Source organism: Ailuropoda melanoleuca, chromosome 19 (assembly GCF_002007445.2).
Source record: "Ailuropoda melanoleuca isolate Jingjing chromosome 19, ASM200744v2, whole genome shotgun sequence".
Classification (NCBI taxonomy): Eukaryota; Metazoa; Chordata; class Mammalia; order Carnivora; family Ursidae; genus Ailuropoda; species Ailuropoda melanoleuca.
This window is the reverse complement of record NC_048236.1, coordinates 5,332,560-5,354,090: the sequence shown is the minus strand read 5'-3', so window position 1 is coordinate 5,354,090 and position 21,531 is coordinate 5,332,560. Positions and strand designations below refer to the sequence as shown.

The window sequence follows — 21,531 nt, the reverse complement described above, 5'->3', positions numbered from 1 at the left end:
TGAATGAATGAAGATGTATGGCTTACAAGAAGAAACATATGAAAAGAGGATTTGAGTAACGCAGAGTGTGTGAGGCACATCTACACCGCTGCTATTATCGTGTTTAAATCCACCCTTGCTCATAATGCTTTCATGGGAAGGGATGTTTTGAGGGGCAGGCAGACCTGGCAGAAAAGAAGGAGAGGATACCTGGCATCTAATCTCACACATATTATACTAATAAGTTATCCAGAAGTTCACTTTATACATTTCTTTTTTTTTTTAAGATTTTATTTATTTATTTGACACAAAGAGAGACAGCCAGCGAGAGAGGGAACACGAGCAGGGAGAGTGGGAGAGGAAGAAGCAGGCTCCCAGCAGAGGAACCTGATGTGGGGCTCGATCCCAGAATGCCAGGATCACGCCCTGAGCCAAAGGCAGACACTTAACGACTGCGCCACCCAGGCGCCCCGACTTTATACATTTCTAAACTCTTGCTCGCAGCAGAGCTAGGTTTGACGAATGATAGATGACCCCCAGGGCTGTCCATCCAGCAGCACAACTACCATGGTCTGAAGGTGGTGCTCTGAGATCCACAGACGCTAGGGTCCCGGGAGTGTTCAGCCCCCAGCCACCCCACCCCAGGCAGGACACAGGGCCTTGGACATGAGGCAGTTCTGGGTTCCATCCTCTCCAAATCAGCTCTGAGACAGAGTTTCTTTTTTTTTTTTCTCTCTCTCTTTTTTTAAATTTATTTTTTATAATAATTTTTTATTATTTAGTTAGTCACCATACAGTATAGCCTTAGTTTTTGATGTAATGTTCCATGATTCATTATTCTCATATAACCCCCAGTCTCTTTTTTAAAATTTAAATTCAATTAGCCAACTTACAGTACATCATTAGTTTCCAATATAGTGTTCAATAATTCAACAGTTATGTATAACTCTCGGTGCTCATCACGTCACATGCCCTCCTTAATGCCCATCACCCACTTACCCCATCCCCCACCCACCTCCCCTCCAGCAACACTCAGTTTGTTTCCTAGAGTTCAGAGTCTCTCATGGTTTTTCTTCCTCTCTGATAACTTCCCATTCAGTTTTCCCTCCTTTACAGTATGATCCTATGGGCTATTTCTTATATTCCACATATGAGTGAAACCATATGATAATTGTCTTTCCCTGATTGACTTATTTTACTCAGCATAGTACCCTCCAGTTCCATCCATGTTGACATAAATGGCAAGATTTCATCCTTTTTGATGGCTGAGTAATATTATATATATATATATATATGCCACATGAGATAGAGTTTCTTGTCCATAAAATGGGACCACAATGGCTCCTCCCTTTCAGAGCTGTGGAGGCTTGCTTGGAGCTTTACCCACGGCCTGACAGGGTGTAAACACTTGGTAGTAACCAGAAGGATCATTTCTTTTTTTTTTTTTTAAGATTTTTTATTTATTTATTTGACAGAGAGAGAGACAGCCAGTGAAAGAGGGAACACAAGCAGGGGGAGTGGGAGAGGAAGAAGCAGGCTCCCAGCAGAGCACGGAGCCCAATGCAGGGCTCGATCCCAGGGATCTGGGATCAGGCCCTGAGCCGAAGACAGACGCTTAACGACTGAGCCACCCAGGCGCCCCGGAAGGATCATTTCTGGTGCAAGATGGGGGCTTTAATCTTGAGAGCGGAAGGTGGAAGGCTCTGCAGAGGCTCTGCTTTCTGCATTGGAGCCATGCCCGCATGGTCTTGATCAGAGAGGGCGAGTCAGGAGGTAATAGCACAGCCGGCCCCAGAGGATTGCTTCACCCCCGGCCCCAAGCAGGACTTCCTGCTTCCTTCCTTCAAGTCAAGGGAAGCTGAAGCTGGTTTCCCTTCTGACCCCTGGTCAGAGCCACACACCACACTTCTTTTTTTTCAGGTGGCCTGGGGGGCTCAGAACCGTGCTGAGAAAGAGGAGTGTGTGGCTCTTCCTTCCTCTGGCGGGGGAGCGATCTCCAGAGGGAGCTGAAGTGAGGAGCAGGTGGGGGCCTCGGAGCAGGGGGACAAGCGAGGTCAGCTTCCCTCGGAGGAGATGGGAAATGCCTTGGTGAGTCTTGGGATTCACAAGGGCTTCCTTCTCCGGCTCTCCCCCACTTCTCTTTGGAGCGGCTTCCTCCGCCCTCTTTGGGTCTGTACCCCTGAAAGGACGGCTCCCAGATGAGGCTAGTGAATGAAGAGAGAAGGAGCAACCCTCAGACACCAAGGTCTCCCAGGCTTGAGTGAGGAGTTTGCAAGAGACCCTCTGGATTTGGTGGTACCGAGGGCGGCATATGGGGGGAACCCCTAGTTGCAGGCAATAAGGTGATACACCATCTGTAGAGAGTTTAAAATCAGTAATAAAACCACTAAAAGCCTTTTAAAATATTATCACCGCATGGTAGCAATTCCAAACACCGTTGGTGACAAAATACTCTTCCTAAAAAATCTTTTCTTGGTCTAACTTCTAAAGGAGGGCTGCCATCACGGGTGAATTTCAGTCATATAAGCTCCTAATGATTGTACTTTTATTCCTTAGTTTTAAATAAAGATTGTATCCTACCTAGAAGTTAATTTACAAAACTCTCAGTCAGACAGTGACTCCCAACACAAAGGGACTCAGCTGCACATGCTTGTTTCCTTATAAGCGTCTGAGCTTGTTTCAAGTGCCTCTAGCCCCTGGGCGTGACATGTCCCCACATTTGAACAGAGAGAAAAAATAAACAAGGGTTAGCACGGTGGTTGTATAGACGAAGAAGCTGAATGGGAGTTGCTTCAACTCTGTTACTCTATGGGACCACATGGAGTTTTTATTTGTGTTTAAAATTTAAAATGGCGAAGGGGTTGCCTGACTGGCTCAATTAGTTAAGCATCCAACCCTTCATTTCAGCTAAGGTCATGATCTCAGGGTCCTGGGATCGAGCCTCACATCGGGCTCTGAGCTCAGCAGGCAGTCTGCTTGGGAGTATCTCCCTCTCCCTACTCTTGTGCTCACTTGCTCACTCTCTCTCAATAAATAAATAAATAAATCTTTAAAAAGATTTTTTTTAAATAAATAAATAACATTTATAATAGTGAAGGAGAGTACGACCTCCAAATTTTATTCTTTGCATTTGGCAGATACAAAATTCACCTCCCCCTTAAGTGTTTTATTGAATTTTAATATTTTAAAGTGAAATGTTTTCTTTTTTAGCTGTTTTAAATCTGAATAATTTAATCAAGAGAATAAGGATTATTACTAAAAATAAGGTTCTCATAGTTCTCATACCCAAGAGGGAGGCATTAGTAAGAGATCTGGTGCAGACGTCAACTATGCCAGATGCCTCCACGGTCCAGGATTCCCTGCACTGATCACCACCTTCTTCATTCTGATTTTGCGATGCACAGAAGTAGGTGTGTGTGTGTGTGTGTGTGTGTGTGTGTGTGTGTGTGTTTAGGGAACCAATTCTCTCTTTAAGTCATGTCTCAGTTCCTGGAAAATTTCGTTTTATTTATTTATTTATTTAATTTATTATTATTATGATATGTTAGTCACCATACAGCACATCATTAGCTTTTGATGTAGTGTTCCATGATTCATTGTTTGCGAATAACACCCAGTGCTCCATGCAATACGTGCCCTCCTTACTACCATTCACTGGGCTGATCATAAAAGTATACGCAAATATTGTTCCTCTTAGAGCACGTAAATAATCCCTGGGCGGGCTCCTGATGCAGAAGGTGACTCTAGCACTTGAGAAGGGACAATATGGGAACATTTCTAACCTACTAGTAAGAGATCCAAGGGCCAGAGGTCATTCCTAAGAGTGCCCACATTCAGTGAGAACCCAGCAGGTTCGAGTAAACAGTCCCAGACACAAGTACACCGAAGTGTGTACACGATCTGCCACGTAAAGCACAAAGGCCAGATCTTGATGGCCCTAATGAAAATGGAAAGTTGAACAGCATGAGAGGAATTCAGGAAAGGACTAAAAATAATACATGGTTTTCCCTCTGTTAATGTTCCAGGTCAAATGAGGCAAACTTCAGGGGTGTGGGCTTGGAATAATCATGGAATTGTTGATATGTAGCTGTGTTCTGTGTGCTATGTATCAGACCTAAAAATAGCTTAGTGGCCCCTGGAGGCAGACTTTAATTTGTAGAAGGCACTGTAGTTAGGAGAGGTCTTGAATTTGGAAACTTGGACCTCTCATTGTCCTGGGACGGGCTGTTGGAGCTGTGGGGGGATGGGCAACTCTCATGACGCAGGATGACCATGTGCCCTGACAGTAGGCCATTTCAAAGGACAGTAGCAACCACCGTGAACACCGTTCCCCGAATCTCTTACCCATCTATTTCTGAAAAACTCAAAAAGTGCAGGCTACTATCCAGAGCACCTTGCCTTTGGGTTTGCCAACTCAACTACCAGGCCTCCTAGAAGCTCAGACAGACTCGGAGTTTGCCATAACGTTATGGGAAATGAGAAGAGATCAGTGAGTAAACAGGGTACCAAAGCGATGCCATATCCTCGGCTTAGATTTGGGGAGACAGGAAGTCAATAAATCTATGCATAAACCACTCAAAGTGAACAACTGATGCTTTTCCCCAACATTAAAACAAACAACTTGCTTTGAACAGGAGCCATTTTCCTGAGTAATACAGGCACTGTCTGGGAATTACGTGCCCTTAACATTTTCTTTAAAAGTCATTTACTACAGGGGTGCGTGGGTGGCGCAGTCCGTTAAGTGGCCATCTCTTGATTTCAGCTCCGGTCATGGTCTCAGGGTCCTGGGATTGAGCCCCGCGTCGAGCTCTCTGCTCAGCACTGACTCTGTTTGTTACTCTCTTTCCCCCTCTGCTCTTCCCCTCGCTCGTGCTCTCTCTCTCTTTCAAATAAATAAGTAATTTTTTTTAAAAAAAGTAATTCACTACAGGTAATTTAAAACGCGGTGTTCTTGGTTTAACAAGATGTTACGTGTGAAGTGTTGGGTTCCCCGAAGCTCAGTCATGAGCTCTGTTGTTTTTTCAGCATTCCACATCTCTATGCTTTTCCAAGGCACATTCTTCCTTTCCCCAGGGAGTTTAACTTAAGAAGTTTTGATTAATTTTCATGTGTGCTTCATTTTCCATTCTCACCACTGCTGCCCCCAATTTTATGCTTCTCCTCAGTGGCGCTGGATTTCGGAGGCTTTGTTGCTCTTCCTAGACGTAGGTGGCGTCAGCCAGTCTTTCTGATTTCTTTCTCAAGCAAACACTGTCATTGTGCCTGACATATTATGTATTCTTGAAAGGACATTTAAAAAGAACGCATTATTCTTTTGAAGAATTGAGAGAAGTGTTAGTCCAGGGACAGAACTGTTAGACATGATGTTGGAGCCAGGAGTGGTGACTCTGGATGAGGTGAGAAGTATACTTTTGTGGGTGGCAAGTGTTACCACAAAGTGGCCTTCTCTGGCCGACTCGAGCTGATATTGGCCTATTGGCATCACCTCCATATTGCGGGTCTTGGCAATTTTATTGAGCATCGGTTATGTGCCAGGGATTTCTAGCTCTATCTCAGAAATTACTTCCACCCTTTGGCCAAGATGGTGGAGTTCCTTCCCGTCCATGTAGGGGGACTCCCGTAACCCTATTAACAAGCAGGACATCACGCAGGGGGCATTAGTATGCGCAGTATTAGGGAAACCATACTGTGACCTTGCTTTTGGAAATACTGGACTCCCCAGATGGTGTGCATCTAGCCAGCTGAAGAAGGGATGAGGATAAAACCAGTCTCCCCTTGATCCATTTATTCATTAAACAAGTTTTAATTGAACACCTATTAGGGTCCTTTTCACTGTTACCTAGTATTTTAGTTCATATATTTTCTTTTATAATCCTATTTCCAAGTTAATAATTTTTAACTAATTTTTTGAGAGAGAGAGAAGGAACATGTTTAAGTAGGGGAAGGAGCAGAGGGAGAGAGAGACTCTTAAGCAGGTTCGATGCTCATCGTAAACCCTGACGTGGGGCTCCATCCCACAACCCTGAGATCATGGGCTGAGATGAAATCAAGAGCCTGATGCTTAACCAAATGAGCAGCCCTAGTGAATAATTTTTAGAACTAATCGTTTAAAAATAGTTTTTAAACTTTCAGTTCTTGAGTGTTCAATTTTCTGCTTTCTTAAATACATCCCTAACCCAGGTTCACAGCTGCCATATGAATAAAATTTAGGGAGTCCGTGAATTTGAATGAGAAAATACCTTTATTTTCACCAACCCCCAATTATAATTTAGGACTTCCTTTAATTAGGAACATAGGCAACAAACCACCACAGTATTAGCTGTACCTATGAATTTGTCACCAATAGAAATCCCAGATATTTTCATATCACGTTACTAGGTTGCAGATTCTCAAACTCCGGTTTGTTCTTATTACTGCTTAAAATTGTGTAATTATATTAAACCTGCCTCGTTAACTCTTTTAATTGAAAATATTAACAAAGTAGTAAATATATTACTAAGCCACACTGTGTTTTGATATTTTGACAACTATATTGCAATGTAATTATTTTCCTTTGTAATCCTGTGTATTTTGCTTTATGCAAAAATATAATTCTTAAAAACATAATTCTGAGAAGGATCTTTAGTCTTCACCAGATGGCCAAAGGAGTCCATGGCACACAAAAATCTTTACCCTGTTTTACTAGTGTTTCCAGCCAGAGTCAATGAGACACAGACTTTTTCAGTCTTTACATGTCTAAAAATATCTTTACTTTGCTCTTGTCCGTGAATGTTCTTCCAAGTATGGAGCCAGATGATGTCACCCTGGAAGAAAGCACAGGTGAGAAAGGACAGTGGGATCCTGGACCCCACATGGGGCATGCCAACCTTTAAAGATCAGACAGAGGAAGAAAGGCCATGAAGGAGGTTGAGAGGAGGAACCGGGGGTGAGAGGGGAGGGCGGTAGGAAGAGCATCAGAAGAATGGCTGCCATAGAAGCCAGAAGAATATGAGGTTTCAAGGAGGGAGTGGCCAACTCTCTCCAGTGGTGCTGCAGGGTCAAGGAAGGTGAGAACAGTGAATGGACCATTGACCAAGGTGATGTGGAAACCATGGTGAGCACCATGAAAGCCGCTTTGGGCAGTATAGTAGACCCTCGAACAACACGGATTTGAACTGCACAGGTGCTTATACACGGGTGTTTTTCGAGAAATACAGTACACCATTGTAAATCTATTTTCTTCTCCGTAAGATTTTCTTAATAACATTTTCTTTTCTCTAGCTTCCTTTAATGTAAGAATACAGCATATAATACATACAACGTACAAAATCTGTGTTAATCAATGGTTTTTTTAATTGGTAAGGCTTCTAGTCAAGAATAGACTACAGGTAGTTATGTTTGGGGGGATTTTCAACTGACCAGGGGGTCAATGCCCCTAACCTACACATTGTAAAAGGTCAGCTGTCCCAGTGGAGGAAGACTGGTTTGACTGACTTTGGGACCAGAGAAGAGGAATGAGAATACGGGGACAAAAGTCTATGTAATTCAGCTCTTTGCTCCAGCTTTGCTGTAATGGGGAACAGGAAAATGCTGCCGTCAATGGAGACAGAGAGAGAGACGTATGTCAAAGCAAGGCTGGTAAAGAGAGTTTCTGGAACATGTTTGTGTGCTGCTGGGACTGATCCAGTGCTGAGGAAGTAAGAGGAAATGGGACCCAGAGCCAAGTGGAGGAAGAGGCAGGCCAGAAGGAGGAGGGACGTGTCTTCTCAAACCAGAGGGAGGGTCAAAGAAGACAGTGCAGGTGCAAGAGGTGGTTGGAAGTTTGCGTGTGGGAGGATGAGGGTTCCCACTCGATTGATTCTGTTTTCTCAATGAAGTATGAGGCAAGGCTACTGCAAAGAGTGAGGAGAGAAGAGGAGGTGTGAAATGGCCATTTTGAGGAGTGAGAAAAATCACATAAATAATGAGAACGTCAGGCTATGTGACTGTAGCAATTCCACCAACAATTGGCAGGATTGCCGTCCGTGAGCTGCAGGTCTGCTCCCAGACACGATAAGAACTGCTCTTTGAAATACTACCCCCATATTCCCCACTTCTCTCTAACCTCATTGCCTTTCCTTTATCTTGACTCTCTTCCATATAAAATCTTCTTTGATGACTTAAACTAATTCGTGCTTCTATACAACTCATTGGAAATGGATAGCATGTCAATTTTTCAAAGGTATTTGAGTCACCATAGGGCTGTGCTTCACTTAAAGCAATTTGTCTCCAAAAGTGTAATTTTAGGCATTAAGGTCAAATGGATGTAGGTTTTCCTGTTGCTTCTCAAATCCTGCCACAAAGGTGACAGCCTGTACTACCAATGTTACCTGGCCCCATATTTTTTCAGACCATCATGGTGCCATTCACCACACTTTCAGTTCAGCTACATCCCAACATGTTAGAATTATTTATCTTTCTTCCATGAACGATTATAGGCACTGGAAACATCGGGCTACTTTATGTTTTAGGGCATCATTTCAGGCACTAATTAAGTTGTGAACCGAGTATCCTAAAGAAAGGCCTACAAGTTTAATACAAGTTTAATATCATCTCTTTCTCTTACTCAGAAATCGTCACTCCATCCTGCCCTTAGGTACAGGGATAAATGCCCTACCTGTACTGTGCAGTTGTCCCAGTTTAGAGTTAAGAGGAGAGATAGTTGCACAGTATCCAGAGAGGGGGTGGGGTGGGGATGGGCACCAGGGCACAATGTTGAAAGTCCTACATGGGAAGACAGAAGGTCTAAATTCCAATTCTGGCTCTGACACTAATAGGTGTTGCGACCTTGGTTGCCTCCCAACGTCCCTCTGCCACTAGAGAGCTGGAATGAATGATCAGTGGGCCCCTGTATAGAACATTCTTTGATTCTTACTTTTATCCTGGTGTGAACGACTCCTCAACTCATATTTATCTAGTGGTGTTGGCATCATGGCTGTTCACTAATCAACTTGATAACATGTGAGGGCGAAATTACCTCTGTAATCAGAGGCAAACGTAGGGGAAATTTTCTTCTGGGGTCAGAAGAAGTGTTGTGGCCTTGAAAATAGGAGAGAGCAATGGAATGTGGGTGGGAGTTGCCCTTATCGGGACAGGGTTTTGCAAGTCCAAACTGGGGGCTGCCACATGTTTGCATATGACACTCTCTGTTACCTGAGGTATATAGTACGTGCTGGTGAAGGTCAGATACACAACAAAGGAGCAGAGGTTAGAACAGGAGTGACCACCCAGCGTGCGTGGACAGAAGAAGATGTGCACTTTAGAGGAAATGCAGCTTCCTTCTCCATAGGTCCCTGCCCAGACCAAGATAAGAAGGAATACACATGTTCTCAAATAACCTGCTTTTCCCCGTGATGCTGACAGAAGTGTGGGGGAAAGTACTGATGGAGGAGGAATCATTGACAAATTTGGTCAATCAATGACTGATGTCGTGTCCATCTGAGCTGCAGCGTGTGGGTGACATATGTCCTACTGTGGGCATCAGCAAGCACTTCCTGTTATATGAATAGCATGTCACCTGTGAGAACTAAAGGTGGAACCTGAAGGCTGGGGATGGCTTACAGGACACTGATGGTCAACCCTCCCCAATGAGAGGTCAATAAAGGTCAAAAGAGGGCTGTTGCTGATACCTCTATGGAGCCATGTCTTAAATCTGCCTCCATTTTCCCCCATGTGCTGTCCTTCCCTCTTCTGGGAAAATGTAGGAGATAATACTGGGCACGGAGTCCAAAACAGGGGTATGCTTTGCATTTCTACAGAAGCCAGAGCCATCTCTGGGAGTGCAAAAAGGCGACTACAATGGGGCTGTCAACTGTATCTAACTGGTTCGGAAGATGGAAGCTTTGGGATCTTCCATAGCAAAGTAATGTAACTATCTGGAAGGTATAGACACAGAGAAGGTAAAATAACTCTTGTTAATCTGTCTCTTGGTGGAATGGGCCCAGTAACAGCAAGTGCCGATTAAACCTGAGAGGCCCCAGCTGAGTGTAAATATGACCAACTCCAATTAGCAGAGACGCTGCCAAGATATACACACCGGAGATAAGAATAAGACCATTTGTATACTATAAAACTGCCCAATTATTTGTTGGTTCCTTCCTTGCATAAGGACAGGTCAGTGCCAGAGGGGAATTTTCCTGGCCTTGATATAGAAACACCAAAAGAGAGCTGACCCTGGGCCACAGGGGTCAAAAGGGTTACCAACATCTGGTTGTAGATTAAAAAAACAGGGCTTACCCTGCCAACACATGGAGGTGGGAAGGTTTTGCAAGTTGAACCGTTATGTACTTTTGTACGTACTTCTGCTGTGTATACTAATGCTGTGGCATTCACAAGTTTGTGTGTCATACTTTCAAATCCTCTTCTTTAGTGAACAAACTGGGCATCCCTGCTCTCAAGGAGCTTACATGCTAGTAAGGGGGATGGAAGCTGGAAACAGACAATAAACGAAACAAATAAGTACATTATGGTGCATGAGAGGTCATATGTGATATGGGAAAAACAGGGAAGGAGGACTGGGAAATGTGAAATGGCAATCGGCAAAGGCCTCAGTAAGATAGCATTGTGGGAATGAGGTGAGGGAGGGAGACCAAGGATATCTGGGCAAAGAGCATTCCAAGCAGAGAGCACAGCAAGTGCAAAGACTCTGAGATGGAATTGTGCTCGCAAGGAGGCCAGCATGGCTGGAGCAATGTGAGGGAGGGGAGAGAAGTAGGAGGAGAATCGAGGGAAGAAACAGTGGGAGGAGCAGAGGTGTCTGGGAGTGGAGAAGAGGCATTGCAGACCCCTGAAGGGCCTTGGACTTTGACTGTGAGTGGTGGGAGTGCAGGAGGGCTGAGTATAGGTGGATCTCACATAGCGTACTTTTTATGAGGACCATTCTAACTGTAGTCTTGCACAGAGACCAATTAGAGGCCACGATAATAATGCAGCCAAGAGATAATGATGGCTTGATGAGAATGATAGTGGTGGAAGGGGTAAGAAATGCCCAATCATGCATATATTTGGAAGGTAGAGATGATAGGATTTGATGACAAATTATAGAGTGTGCGAGGGAGAGCTCGAGGATGACTCTTTGACTTGTGGTCGGAGCAACCTGGAAGGATGACTGTGCCCTTTACTAAGATGGGAGACAGCTGGAAGGGCTAGTTTGGGAGGGCAGATCAGGACTTTAGTTTTGGTCACGTTCAGTTTGAGATCCTACCGAATACCCAAGTAGGCAGATATCAAGTGGGCAGTTGGATACATGGGTCAGGAATTCAGGAGAGAGGTCCATGACTAAGACGTACATTTGGAAATCATCAGCAAGAAGATTAAAACCATGCCAGAGCTCACCTGGGAAATTACTATCAGCAAAGAAGAGTTGCAAAGACTGAACCATGGGACACGCTGATATTAAGAGGGGGACCAGCAATGGATGACATGGAGCCGTTTTATTTTCTTTTTGCTTTTATTGATCGCCTACTATATGCCAGCAGGATACCAGTTGCTAGGCAGACAAGAAATAAGACTAGTCGCTGCCCTCAGTCTGCTTACAGTCAATGTATTAAAATAATCATTTGGCTGCTGTGTGGTAATTGCAAAAGACCTGGACCTGGAATTACAGGTCCAGGGAGAAGTAACACTTGTCCCAGGCTGGGAGGGAGAGGAGGGTCCTTGGAAGAAATAACAACTATAATTTAAAAGGAGACTAAAAGTTACCTAGGTGAGCAAGAGGGAAGGGCTGGGCAGTGAAACAGTATGGAGCATGCTGGAAATACGTGTTAATTTGGTGCCAACATTTCTGCCTGAGAAAACAGCTCTGTATGGAATGAGGTGTGATACCCTCAAGTCTGAAGAGACAGGTCATGCCTACAAACACATATAACATGACTGGTGGATTAGTTACTCTGAATGCACCTCCACAGTCTGGTTGAAGAACCTTGGGTTGGACCTGCCACCAACTCCAACATCTTAGAATTCAGGAAAAGGGCCTCTGTCACAGCCACTGGAAGCCTTAGCTGCGACAGGGCAAAGTCTCCCCATCAGCAGCTGCTTCTGGGTTTCAGCCGAGACCATATGGTGGTTCCATTTTTTATTTGTCTTTGTTTTCATTGTCAAGTGAGTGGGACAAGCACAGAGTGTTCCTAGCAACAAACGGGACTGTGGGTGAGAGAGGAATTGCTCTTCAGGGAAGCGAAGGGACAGCCACCTTGACAACGCCCCGTTCCCTGTCAGAGAGCCAACTGCGCCCACAGCCCACCCACAAGCCAACCCAAGCAGGAAATCTCAGAGCTTTTTAAAAGAGGCATTTACTCGCGGAGCTCACTCTGACGGTGGGGTGTTTCTTCAGGCGAGACCTTGGTATTTACAAGAAGAGGAACAGAAAGACTTGGATATCAAGCTCCCCGACATTGCTACTCTTTTTGTAAATTTCCCTTTGTCCTGCAGTGCGCTGACCACCTGGCATTTAGTTCTATCCTACAATTACTTTCCAAAGCGGTCAACTGGCAAAATTCTTTTAGCGTCCTTTACTACCACATTAATGTCCAGTGTCCTCCTGGTTTTCCTTCATTCCTCCCCAACACAGCCAGTGTCATTTATCTACATTTATCCTAATCCACTCAAGTTACCCCCAAAGGAACCAACTCTCATGACAAAGACAAGATGTATTTCAAAGGCATCTTCAAAGGGCCAATCTCTGCTGAACTAGAGGCAAACCTGGCAGAAAACAAAGGCGAAGACACTACCAAATCCATACAGGCAGTTGTATTATTACTACAAAAATCTCCTTTCCACAGAGGTAACAATTGCCAACACTTAACACCTGCTCCCTATATGCCGGCCACTGTTACAAGCGTTTTAATCTTCACGGCAACCCTGAGGTAGGTACTACTATTACTCTGATTTTACAAATGAAAAAACTGAGGCACAGAAAGATTAAATAACCAGTTGAAGTTCCATGGAGCTACGGATGGGCAGATCTGGAGTCCATACTCTCAACCCCAGGCTCCTCAGGGTTTTCAAGATCTGGGTGCTTTTCCACTACTTGTATTTAATATTATAGATTTTTAATGTAAGAAAGAATCTGGGGTATCTTTGTCCATTTCCTATAGAAAAAGTTAATACCTTAAATATCTAGCACAGGAAAGTATTTTGGAATATTTTAGAATATGATTTAAGCCATTTGGCTCTGTGTGTATGTGTTTTAATGCTCTTCCTAATATTTTTTTAGGCCAAGAGTATTATTTTATATAGACTCAAAAGATTTATTCTTCATGGTGATTCACCACGTACTATTTTTAGCTTTTAGCTACAAATAAAAGAAAACCCAACTGGAACTGGATTACATAATAAGGACTTTTATTGTGCCGCTAATGGTAAATCCAGAGGTAATATGCATCCAAAACTGGCCTCACGACCAAGCACACCCCGCTGCCCAATAAGGAGAATGAGATCAGCATGGTTTAGACCAATCACGATGCACTCCGGCCCTAGGGATCAAGTTGTCTGAGTTCCCCAGCCAGACTTTGGGCTGGCAGCAAGGAGGAAGTGGAGAGGGAGCTGGGGTGGGCAAACACCACATCTCCCAGGGACGATGTTACAGGATTTCTCTGCCTTCAGTCCCCAGGGAGGCGCTTGGTCACATCACTTAGAAGAATGAAGAGGGAGACCAGATGAAGAGTGGTGGGCAGCAAAAAAAAGTTTATTGAGCAATAGTACAAAGCTCCCGGATGGGGAGGGGGGGCCCGAGAGGGTTGACCCGGAGTTTCTAAGATTAGGGGTTTTTATGAGCTCTTTTGCAGAATTACCTTAAGCAATCAGGGGGTGCTAAGTCGTTGCCAATCAGGGCTTTGGCCACGTATCTGTCTACCTATTAGTTTCATGTCAACGTGCTGATGGTCGTTCTTGCTGACATCTGGGGGCTTAGGTCTTAACTGCCCCTGGCCAGTGATATTGACAAATGCCGTGTGGTTGTCTTACTTTAGGCTGTTTTGCAGAAGTCATTTCTGCAAAGGCTGCAGAACAGAATGCTAGTGTGGTCCAGTCTAAGCTGCAAAACAGGATATCGGTGCTGTTTTATTTTAGCTGTCCTGACTCCATATTTTCTTCCTGGGGACCCTGGCCCTGTCTACCTAACTGTCCACCCAAGTCCTGACAACGACACGGAATCGACTAGAGCGTGTGCAGTTGCGACTCAGCACTGAGACGTAGAATCTTATTGTGAAGGTTCACCCTCTTTCTTTGTCAAAATTCTTAACGTCTGTCTCAAGCCTGAGTACTAAGGGAGTTGGTGTGGCACAGGACAAGACCATGAGCTTGTAGGATTAGAGCCCCGGTCCCCAGAGAGTCACAGATAGTTCCGTAGCTCCTCCTCTATGCCAGGCTCCCACTGGAGCCTGTAAACTCAACAGGACTGTTCTCCACTTTCACACATAATAAAACCAAGTCTCAGGCAAGTGTTGTAACGTGTAAAAGGCCACATAAATAGAAACCCGTGGGACTACAGTTTGAATCCCTACAGTCTGACCCTGGGGTCCTTGCTCTGACGTGACAAGGGTTTCTCTAAATACAGCCCGGGGCCTGCCGGTATCACACTCCCCTGGAGCACTTACTTACAGTGCAGATTCCTGGGCTCCAGGCCTCAGTCATCACCCTCTCTGTGCGGACGGGGTCCGGAGTAGGAAACTGAACATTGCCCACACTCGCATGTAAGAACAAGTGAATGATAATCAATGCCTTCTCATCCGTGTTTTGACCTTGGGCAAGTCACCGTTTCTCCTTGGGTGTAAGTTTCCTGACTTGTAAAACGAGGATGGGTAGGTCACTTCCAACTCAAAAACTCTCATTATAATTTATCTTTAAATCCAGCAACCTGACTGAAGCCTGTCAACTGAGCCTTTTCCATGTATCTTCTTATCTTTAAATATTAGTGTTGTTATCAAGATGACGTTTGAAGCATCACAGCAATTGAGGCATAACTATCCATAGAATTTTCCTAGAAATCTGAGAGAACCAGCTGTCCCTGTCATGTGTTAGATTTGAAGTATAGCTCTCTCTAAAGCCCAGGGCTAGGACTAATGACAGCCTTAGGTCTTCTCATACTGTGGGGAATTTTTTTTTTTTTATTCTCTGACTTCTTGACATTGCCAGACACAAGGACACATCATTGTTTTCCTCCCACTCTGAAAACACGATCTAATTTAGTGAACATCTTTCGAAGGTTTAAACAAGGCATCCCACACCACTCCTTAGCGCTAACCCATTTGGGGTTTGCTTTGGTTTCATTTTCCTGATTTTTTTCTTTGGTGAAAGAAAAGCAAGGACCAGGGACATTGGCCAAACAAGTCTGGCCACTCAGTGGAGAGGTTTCTAGATAAGAAGGATCTGAAGGACTTCCCATGGGCGTAAGGGAAATCACACACGCCATCCGGGGAAGAGGACCAGGAAATCACTTCTTGTTTTTCAAACAGCAGCAAGCCTATCACAGATGGCGCTGTGAGGCTCGGAGGACCAAGGCAGGGGAGGCTTGGGAGAGGGGTGAGGCTGAGCTCTGCACGGAGCTGCCGGTCCTGCCTGAGCCCTCACAATGAATGCTGCTTGGCTTTGCCTTCATCGGGTGTAGGTTTTCTTGGAGACCGCAGGGCAAATGGCCTCTTAGTGGAAACCTGGATGGTTTTAGGCGTCTGATCAGAGCAGAAGCCACCTTGGGGACTGCAGTGCCGAACAGGTAACACGTCTTCTCCTGCTGTGGTTCACCTCCCTCTGTAGCAAGACTTCAGGGGCACCTCAGTCCCTTCGACACTCCTTTTAAGGCATCGCCCACTTATGATCCTCTTTGCCTGATTTTCTTTTGCGTAGCTGTGACATGTATGTTGCCAGCATAAAGCATATTTGGTCAAGAACATTGTGCAGGCTGTTGGCCAAATTGATGGGACTGTGTTTAGAGAGACTGAGTATCATGCAACCAGCTGGCATCTTCTAAGGGTTTTCTCTATAATAAAGAGAGCTTTCCTTTTTTTTTCTTTTCTTTCTTTTTCTTTTCTGTTTTTTTTTTTTTAATAAATTTTCCCATCCCTGAGCCAGAAAATACCATAAAACCAGAGCGCTTGTGAATGCTGCCCTGTGTGTTTCCATGGCCAGGCAGCCATGTTGCGGTTGTGCTGACGAAGCAAGAGGCTAGCTACACTGAGCATTCTCTCAGCTCCCAGGCAGCCACCGGGACAAGGGGTGAGCTCCAAAATGTTCAACTGTCACCTCTCACCCATGACTGAGGGGAAGGGTTTATGGTCAGTGCTAGGAAGGAAGTCAAGTAAAGTGCTGGCTTTGGGAGCTGGGCAGACTTGTCTTGAGCATTCTAGAAGGAGGAAAAGCTCTCCGCAGTGCGGCTTGCTTAAACCGTGTTTTCTTATGCTTTGTAGAAAGCCAGGCCACGGCACTTCACTGGCATTCAGTGTTTTCCTTTTCTAAAGGGCTCAAGTTTTTGGTCTTTCATTTCTGAATTCTTCCAGTAGTACATGAATATATCCCTACGGTAATAGAATATCTCACGCTCTCCAGTGCCCGCTCTTTTCTTCTCCTCCCCCCAGTTACCCCATCAACAGTGTGCTGTGCATCTTACCAGTTATTTCTGTCTTCTCAGCTCTCAGGACAAGCCAGGGCACAGAGTACAATAAATTCCCACTGCCAGATTCATTTATCCATCTTTAACAGCACCTTCCTCACTAAAAGATAAAATGACACATGGAGGGTGTGAACAGCTCTTTTAACACTTAGAAAAGTCTGAAAGAGTTACTCATTTTTATCATTATTACTTTCGTGTTGACTTTGGCTTTGGCAAGTAATATTAATAATGGCTCCCCATGGGTTAAACTCTAGATTTTCCAACTGGAGGTTTGGCTCTCTTTCTTGAAGGCATCAAAGGCAGGCTTATTTTGGAAATGAAGAAGAAAAAGGAAAGGAAAGGAGAGGAGAGGAGAGGAGAGGAGAGGAGAGGAGAGGAAAGGAAAGGAAAGGAAAGGAAAGGAAAGGAAAGGAAAGGAAAGGAAAGGAAAGGAAAGGAAAGGAAAGGAAAGGAAAAGAAAAGAAAAGAAGAAAGAAAAGAAAAGAAAAGAAAAGAAAAGAAAAGAAAAGAAAAGAAAAGAAAAGGGAGGGGAGGGGAGGGGAGGGGAGGGAAGGGAAGGGAAGGGAAGAAAAATGAATTAGATAGTTGGATGAATAGATAGCTAACTAGCTAACTAGAAGCTAGTTAGATTAAATGGTTGGTCCAGGGAAGATAGGATGAAAGTGGGAGAGATTCCCTTTTTATTTAATGGATGATAATTTTTTCTTAACAGATAAGCTCACTTTCTACCTCTTTTAGCCTTCTGTAAAAGAGCGGCCTTTTATTTTCCCCCTATACAATGTTAGGAGACAAGTGAAGAAGAAAAAAATCACTACGAACAAGCTGGTATGGGTCATGCAGAAAGAGTTTGGGAAGAAGCTACAAATAGACACTGTCAAATCCGAGAATAATTACAAAATGCTTTCAGTTGCTTTTTGGTATTTTCTTGGCCTTTCCAAGGCTTCCCTACCCCAGACCAGAAGGCCCTTTGGCCCTGCCGATTTGGGACATTGTGTAGTGCTTCTTGAACGTCCTGTTAAATTTGCCTGCCGGATCCCTCTCCCAGGCGTGGCTAATGCAGTTAATCACTTTGCCATACTGCATGGTGCTAGCCCCGGCAGAGACTGCCCCTTCTTTCACCCCATCACAGGGGAAGCAGATATCCTGTCTTGTTTTACGGAACACAAAATCGAAAGGTTCAGAGATCAAGTGGTTTGCCCAGCATCACACAATGGATCTTTTTGGTGCACCAAGATAAAAAAATAAATCCAGGTCTCTGGCTTTCCAACCCCATTTTTGGGTGTTAATGAGGATAGAAGGCATGGGGAGTAGAGAATTAATGTGATTGGCTGGATCCTGTCAGCTTTGTAGCAACCTGGATGTCCAGTTTTGCTGGAGTTCTATAGGTCCGTCAAGCTATTGCCTGGACCACATTTTCGCAAATTCCAACACTCGCTGTCCATTTGTATCACCCCAGAAATTAACAAAAAGGAAACAATCCCTGGAGGACACATCCCTGGAGCAACTAAATCAGAATCTCGGGGCATGGCATTTTTTTTTTTTAAATCTCTGAAATGATTCTTTTATATAGCTGGGGTTGCGAACCACTGAGTCCTAACTGTAAGAGATAAAATAGTTAACTGGAAAAGCAGAAGCAATCCTGATCATGTGCCCGAGAAGCTGGGGCAGAAAGTGCCCGCAACTGTGAGCACGCGAGCAACGTGTAGTAGGATTCTGGCTGCTGCTGCCTATGACAGGAGCAGACCCATCTCACACCCTCACGTGAGAATGCAAGTTTTCCAACTCCCCGACAGGGCAGCCACACCCCTGACCTCACTGCAGATACACCGGCTCGCTGTTCCTTGCGGATTTTTCAAAACCAGATTAAATGTTCTAGGTAAACAGGATGTGCTCTTCTAGTGCCAAATGATTAAGGGGGTCATCCATTTTATTCAGTGTCACTTTAACATGTGTGTCCCAAGCCCCAGAAAAAAGGGAAGACAGAAATACTAATTATCCGTTGCACGATCCGCCGCTTTCTGGATCGATCTACATATGGATAGACAATAAATCAGGGTTGTTTATTTTAATCATGAAACATGCCCCTAGAACCTGCCCCCCCTCGCCACTGACATCTCTCAATATAGTTCAAGCTAGTATGGCTCCTTGCTGTCATGTCTGTGTCCCGTACAGAGAGCACTAGGAGGGGCTCGCACAGCTTACGTCCATGTCCCTGGTGCCCGTGAGTTTCGGCACATAGAAGGTACTGCAGGAAGGCTTGTTGACAGAAATATCTGCATGGACTGTGGGTACACTGTGAATTCACAAGTTATTTGCCAACTCGGCATTTCAGCTCACATTGCATGATTCCAGTCATGAAGGTTCAATCACTGACATCTTGCCTATTTCCTAAAAAATCATCCTCCAAGTGAAACCTTCAAAGGCATAGTTTGGTGGAAACATCTGTACTGGGTAGACTTGCTAAGTGCTATGGAATTACCGAGGCAGAGAATCCTTTCCTTTAGTTAGCTTGCACTTTTTTTTTTTTAAGATTTTATTTATTTATTTGAGAGAGAGAGAGTGAGAAAGAGCATGAGCAGGGGGAGAGGCAGAGGCCGACTCCCCATTGAGCAGGGAGCCGGATGCAGGGCTCGATCCCAGGACCCTGGGATCATGACCTGAGCCGAAGGCAGACGCTTAACTGACTGAGCCACCCAGGCGCCCCAGTTAGCTTATACTCTTAATAGGAGGCAACACACAGGCAGTGGGAATTTTAATAATAACTGATAATATCTGCGGAGTGCTTATTATGTGCCACTTTGCTCAGTGCTTTACGAAGGCTGTTTGTTCCAATAACCTATATGTTACTCACAGAGATGTGCAGGGTAGCCAGGAGAAAGATGCGTTTCTGGAGGAGACAAGAAAAGAGGCAGTATGCTATAAATATGAGGAGTTCAGACTTTGGCAACAGACTTCACTATTTTACCATGTGACCTGGGGTGTGTTATTTAATTTACTCATGCCTCAGTTTCTTCATCTGTAAAATGGGGACCATGATAGTCCTACCAATGTAGGATTTAAGGATTAAGAGCCAAGTGTTCGCAGAGTGCTCAGTCTAATGCTTGGCATGTAGCAAGAGCTTGATAAATGATAGCAATTGTTGCTGTTACTAAGGAAATAGCAAGACCCGAAATGAGTCAAGCTCGGACAGGAGGAGTGGGACATTTCAGTTGCCAAGAATGGTTTGAGAAGGAGCTGAGAGGCAGCAATCCATTCGACCAACATTTATGGTTAATATTTATGACACATTTTGCCAAAGAAGGCACAATGAAAGTTTGTGAGTGGGCAGCCTGCTCTGTGTCCAAGCGTGGTGGGAGAAAAACGTGGCAGAGCTGGGTTCCCATTTAGGTTGTGGCGATCACGCCTGCCAGATGAAGGAGCCCAGATATTCCCTGGTCACTTGAGAATGTTTGAAGAATTTAAATGCGGTAGACAGCAATCTATGGAAAATAGGGTTCTAGGCAAATGAATCTGCTGATGGTGTGCTGGGTTATTGAGCGGGTGGGGGAAGGAGTGAGGAAGCCAGTCAGGAGATTGCTGCAAACATCCAGGTGTGAGGTGATTGTGTCCAAACCAGGATGGTGGCCAGGGGACAGCAGGCAGCAGGGAGGCAATGGCAGGACTCAGCGCCTGGTTGAATTGCTGCTCCCTTTCCTCTCCTGCTCACTACCTGTGGCGTGCTGACCCCGGGAAACCAGAGAGCGAGACCGGCCATTGGCAAATCTGGAAAGAGATAGGTTAGGAGGTAGCCGTGGGAAAGAAGAATGACATTCAGTTGTGGGTGAGCTGAATTTTGACCCAGGTGCGAATAGTATGGTGGGGGAGACATTCCTGATATGTAGCAAAGAGATGAGGGTGGAAATAAAGCTTTGGGAATTATCTTGTAACTTGGTAATTAAAACAATGGAAGGGGGCAAGCTCCCTAAGAGAAAGGGTGTCAAGGGGGATGAACTAAGGACCCGGGACAGTTTTTGGCAGGCCCATGGTGGGGCAGTTATGTTTGGGGAGGAGGAATCATGTGAGGAGGAGGGAAAAGAGAAAAAACTGGAGTGATGAGAGACCCCGGGGGGTTGGGGGTGGGCGGTGCACCACGAAGGAGGAGACACTAAGTGAATTCAGAAACCAAGAACCCAGGGAGGACGAGGACTCGTGAAGAATGGCATTGACAAATATCACACTGTCCAGATTAAAGAAATCTTGGAGTGTTCGTGACTTCTCAGGGTACTGTATTTTTTGGGAAAAAAAAATAGTAGTTTTTTCATCTTGAATCACACGCACTCTTTATTCTCGAAGTCTAACAGAATCCCTAGAGGGGGAAATGAACATTTCTGAGAAATGAAGTCACTGGCCAAGGACAGCAATGCCTTGTCTCAGGAGACAGATTGGGCAAGGGCCCCTGAAAGCAGGAGACACAGGGGGCTGCCCATTATTAAAATGTTGGAATATTTGAAACCATGTTGTAAATTGTCCCTTGAGCCCCTGGAATGCCCAGCGTGGTCCCCGCCCACCTCCACCTCTGCCACCCAGCCCTCGGACCCTCCCGCAGACCTCCCCACTATCCAGAATGACAGCCTCCAGACCTCTGCTCCTACATAGTGACCAGACGCTTCTCCGATTGGCCCATTATTATTATGATTAATACTTCAGTATTTTGTTTGCATCTCGCTGAAGCGTAGAACCACAGAACTGTAAGGCTTGCACCCATACCCAAGCCCTCTGATACTCTCTCCAGTGCTACTGCCAGACGCAGGGCTACCCTCCCTCGCAACCGGAATGCACCCCTGGCATTGTTTTGCCAGGGCTTAGGGAAACCCCTCCGCACGGCAAATGAAAGTAGCAAGATAGATGAGATAAGAGCTGAGTTAGGAACTTCATGTTTTCATAAAGATGGC

At 45.0% G+C, this 21,531-nt stretch overlaps 1 protein-coding gene across 1 annotated transcript in view; it reads left to right on the top strand.

Moving 5' to 3' along the window:
* Positions 1-15,410: 15,410 nt before the first annotated feature.
* Positions 15,411-21,531, top strand: part of ADGRF5 (adhesion G protein-coupled receptor F5) — a 78,233-nt gene continuing 72,112 nt past the window's right edge. The window contains exon 1 of the mRNA XM_002919003.4: positions 15,411-15,706. The gene's annotated coding sequence lies outside the window, so the exon portion shown is untranslated. The remainder of the gene's footprint in view (positions 15,707-21,531) is intronic.